The 4964-nt window shown below is 48.9% G+C and overlaps 1 protein-coding gene across 4 annotated transcripts in view; it reads right to left on the reverse strand.

Moving 5' to 3' along the window:
• Positions 1-4464, reverse strand: part of LOC129703637 (mitofusin-1-like) — a 46069-nt gene extending 41605 nt beyond the window's left edge. The window contains exon 1 of one of the 4 annotated variants that reach the window (XM_055646246.1): positions 4309-4464. The gene's annotated coding sequence lies outside the window, so the exon portion shown is untranslated. Of the gene's footprint in view, positions 1-1255; positions 1452-1487; positions 1509-1644; positions 1665-4308 lie in introns of those variants that run through there. The other 3 variants (XM_055646248.1, XM_055646249.1, XM_055646247.1) reach the window with 3 other exon arrangements.
• Between the last annotated feature and the right edge of the window lie 500 nt (positions 4465-4964).

Below are 4964 nucleotides of genomic sequence, written 5' to 3' on the forward strand. Positions count from 1 at the left end.
AATAGGTGCAGGACTAGGTCATTCGGCCCTTCGAGCCAGCACCACCATTTAATGTGATCATGGCTGATCATCCACAATCAGTACCCCGTTCCTGCCGTCTCCCCAGATTTCCTGACTCCGCTATCTTCAAGAGCCCTATCTAGCTCTCTCTTGAAAGTATCCAGAGAACTGGCCTCCACCGCCCTCCGAGGCAGAGAATTCCACAGACTCACAACTCTCCGTGTGAAAAAGTGTTTCCTCGTCTCCGTTCTAAATGGCTTACCCCTTATTGTTAAACTGTGGCCCCTGGTTCTGGACTTCCCCCAACATCGGGAAAATGTTTCCTGCCTCTAGCATGTCCAAACCCTTAAGGGGCTGTCCCACTTGCCAATTTTTTTCAGCGACTGCCGACCTAATGTATCAGGTCACCGAAACATTTGTGGCGTGACGTGGCATGATGACATATTGACGCGCGGTGTTTTTTCAAGTGTCGCAACATTCTTTTGTCGCCGCTGGATTTTGAAATGTTCAAAATCTTTTGGTGACACTGATATGACGCCGGCAGTCGCCGAAAAAAAAATTCGCCAAATGGGACAGGCCCTTTAATAATCTTATAAGTTTCAATAAGGTCCCCTCTCATTCTTCTAAATTCCAGAGGATACAAGCCCAACTGCTCCATTCTCTCAGCATATGACAGTCCCGCCCCATTGGGAATTAACCTTGTGAACCTACGCTGCACTCCCTCAATAGCAAATATGTCCTTTCTCAAATTTGGAGACCATAACAGCACACAATACTCCAGGTGTGGTCTCACTAGGGACCTGTACCACTGCAGTAGCCCCAATATCTAGTTCACTCCATCCTAACTAGTGGGGTGGAAGCACAGAACCTGTGACAGATTTGAAAAGCACTAGAAATGTTGTGTGCTCCCATTTACAGTGGAGTCAGAGCATAATCCAGTTTTAGTTAAGGAGACTGCACTTTCGAGGGCAACTAACCCCCACAGTTCTTGCATGGTAAACACTCCCCACTCTTAACGTGCAGTAAATGAGGCTGCAGGAAAACTATTAAAACCGAGTGCATCATGTAACGTCAATCTGCTATCCGTGCCTGCATTTCACAGCAACTTCGAGCTGGTTTATTCCAAGGCCCGAGGAAGGCCTGTGTGAGATGAGAGACTCGCACCAGCGGCCGGGCCCAGCCAGCAGCTCACAGAGAGTCCAACCGGGAACTAACGCAGCACCATTGCAGGAGCCTGCAATCCCCACTTACTTACCTCTCTCAGCACACGGGGCAACAACCTGAAATGCAGCTCGGCCGCAACCACGCGTGCCCGAGCCCGCGTGCACGCGCGTGTCAGTAGGCAATAGTTAGTTGCAAAGTAAATATTCTTGCCTCCCCTCTTCCCCGGGCAATTAAGAGAAAATAACCCGAGGTCATATGGGTGAACATAACAGCTGAACTATTATCGATCATTTGAATGCCGGTACAATTCGCCGTTCACGTACAAGGTCACACTGACATTTTGCCTTTCCTCAATACACCACCGAGCTCTGCTAAAATAAATCACCTACTCGGGTGTCCAGTTGCACAAACTAGACCAACACTAGTGAAAACTGGTGAATGACCAACACTGATTCGCCACAGTTAATTTTATGACCCTACCTGCTTCCTTCCTGGTAATATTTTCACTTGGACAAGTGCAGGTTTAAATTGAGTAACTTTATGAATGGTGACAACTACATGTCATAATGCCACGGCCTCGTGTGGCCCATTTGAACTGTTTTTATTGGATGACGGTCTTTATTTACTATGCACTCAGCATGTTTTGTAATTTCAACAGGTTAAATATATGATAAAACATGAGTTTTACTAAAGTGTCTACGGGCAAAATAGGGGAAACGCAAAGGAAATCTTTTTCACTTCTGTTTACAAATTAACTAGGGCTTTATACTTTCAAGAGGGGTCTGTATAAACAGTGCCTCCACCCCAATGCCTTTACAATCTATTAGTTATTTCAATTACAAAATTTGATTTATGGATGAAAGTGATGCACTTACAGAATAGTGAAAGGCTTGGATAGAGTGGATGTGGAGGGGATGTTTCCGGGGTCACAGCCTCAGAATTAAATGACTTTCCTTTAGGAAGGAGATGAGGAAGAATTTCCATAGTTAGTGGGTGGTGAATCTGTGGAATTCATTGCCATCGAGGGCTGTGGAGGCTGCCAATGGATATTTTTAAGGCAGGGACAGATAGTACAGGTGTCAGGGGTTATGGAGAGAAGGCAGGAGAATGGGGTTAAGAGGGAGAGATAGATCAGCCACGATTGAATGGTGGAGTTGACGGTGTGCTGAATGGCCTAATTTCTGCTCCCATCGCTTATGAGTTTACAAACTTTAAAACTTGTGAATGAGCGAGTTAGGTCAGGGTTCCGTTGCTAAGATTCATGTAGCACGGAACCAGGCCATTCGGCCCAACTCGTCCGTGCCGACCAAGATGCCCCATCTAACCTATTGCCATATGTCTGAGTTTGGCCCTTATCCCTCTAAACCTCTCCTATTGTCCAACTGTCTTTTAGGTGCTCGTTTACACCAAAAATACACAAATTGCTGGAGCAACTCAGCGGGTCAGGCAGCATCTCTGGAGAACATGGATAAGTAATGTTTTGGGTTGGGAGTCTTCATCAGACTGACTGTAGTAGGGGAGGAAAAAGCTGGGCAAGAGGTGGGGGCTGGACAAAGCACTGGTAGATGAATACAGGTGAGGGGGATTTTACAAAATAATTCATATAAGTGCTATCAAATCCTATTGCTTTTTCTCAGGGTAACCAATTTGTTCGGAAAGATATAGGTTATTAGTATATAAGTTATAATGTTATTTGATCCACACTCCATACCAGTTGGTGGTGGTAATGCACTAAAAAGTTGTTTGCCAACCGCCAAAAAAAACTGCATAGAAGAAGAAGAGAGGTGAGGGGGGATGATTAATAGATGGATGAACAAAGGCTAGAGACGAAAAGGAGACAAAGAGTATTAGAGCAGTAGAGGAGGAGGAGAGGGAGAGGTATCGATCCAAATGTTAATACTATCCTGCTTTAATCATGCTAGCTTTCTCACCCCTTCTACAATCAGTCTAAAGAAGGGTTCCGATCCGAAACATAGCCTATCCGTGTCCTCCAGAAACAATGCCTGACCTGCTGAGTTAGTCTGGTGCTTTGTTTTTTTTTGTTGTCGGTTAAATGTTAGAAACTTAGAAAATAGGTGCAGGAGTAGGCCATTCGGCCCTTCGAGCCTGCACCGCCATTCAATATGATCATGGCTGAGTATCCTGTACCTGCATTCTCTCTATACCCCCCCAATCCCTTTAGCCACAAGGGCCACATCTAACTCCTTCTTAAATATAGCCAAAGAACTGGCCTCAACTACCTTCTGTGGCAGAGAATTCCAGAGATTGTGAAAAATGTTTTCCTCATCTCGGTCCTAAAAGATTTCCCCCTTATCCTTAAACTGTGACCTGTTGTTATAATACCTTCCTCAATTACCTTCTCTGGCACTCGTTCCATGCACCTACCACCCTCTGTGTGATGTAGATTACAGTTAAACCTTTCCCCTGCTCACCTTATATCTATGTTCTCTAGTTCTTGATTCCCCTACTATGGGGGCTAAAAGTCTGTGTTTAAACATAGAAAATAGGTGGAGTAAGGCCATACAGCCCTTCGAGCCAGCACCGCCATTCAATATGGTAATGGCTGATCATCCACAATCTGTACCCCGTTCCTGCTTTTCCCCTTAGCCCTTGATTCCTTTAGCCCTAAATCGTGCTAAGTCTAACTCTCTCTTGAAAACATCCAGTGAATTGGCCTCCACTGCCTTCTGTGGCAGAGAATTCCAGATTCACAACTATCTGGATGACAACGTTTTTCCTCATCTCAGTTTACCCAATCTATCCTCCTCATGATTTTGTACATCTCTCACAAGATCACCCCTCATCCTCCAAGGAATAAAGTCCTGGCCTGCTCAACCTCTCCCTGCAGCTTATGGCCCTCAAGTCCTGCCAACATCCTCGGAAATTATATCTCTCTCCAGCCTAATGGATTGGCATCATGTTATTTTACTGGCTCAGAGGAACAGAAGGGTGTGGAGGCCAAGTCAGTGGACATATTTAAGGCAGACAGGGAGAGATGCGGGTGTCAGGGTTATGGGGAGACGGCGGGAGGATGGGGTGAAGAGGGAGAGATAGATCAGCCATGATTGAATGGCGGAGTAGCCTTGATGGGCCGAATGGCCTAATTCTGTTCCCCATCAGTGATGAACACGCGCGGTGAAGTACCTCCTGTCCACACGGGCCGGCGCTGTGCTGTGCAGACTGGGGTGTTCAGGGGACCAGCCGCTCAATAGACGACGAGGGCCACTGGCCGGCTCTCGGCTGCCCCGCAGGCCAGGCCGCTGCCCCGCAGTGCGTCACGTGACGGGCACGGTTGCCCCGCAGCGCGTCACGTAATGGGCGCGGTCACCTCCAAGTTGCGTCACGTTGGCCGTCGCCGCTGCCCCGCAGTGCGTCACGTGGATCCCGCAATGGATCAGGAGGCCATACTGTTGCCCCGCCCCTAGATCACGTGGGACCCTCCGGTTGCCCCGCTGTGGATCACGTGGGTCGCACCGCTTGCCCCGCAATGGATCATGTAAGCCCATTGCGATGGCCAAGTAGTAATCCAGGTGGACCCTCCGCGCCCCCCCCCCCCCCCGTAATAATCATGTGGTGAGCGCGATTGTCCCGCAGCACGACACGTAGGGCTCAGCGCCGTTGCCCCGCAGCGCGTCACGTGGGGCACGGCGCCGTTGCCCCGCAGCCCGGAGATCACGTGGTTGTGGTGGCAGCGGAGGGCGTGTTTGCCCCGCAGCGGGTCACGTGTACGGGCGCCGTTGCCCCGCAGTCGCCATGGCGACGGCGCGCGACGCGGGAGCCGTTGGTGGAGCCGGATCCCG

The sequence above is a fragment of the Leucoraja erinacea genome, chromosome 14 (assembly GCF_028641065.1).
Source record: "Leucoraja erinacea ecotype New England chromosome 14, Leri_hhj_1, whole genome shotgun sequence".
In the NCBI taxonomy this organism is placed as follows: Eukaryota; Metazoa; Chordata; class Chondrichthyes; order Rajiformes; family Rajidae; genus Leucoraja; species Leucoraja erinaceus.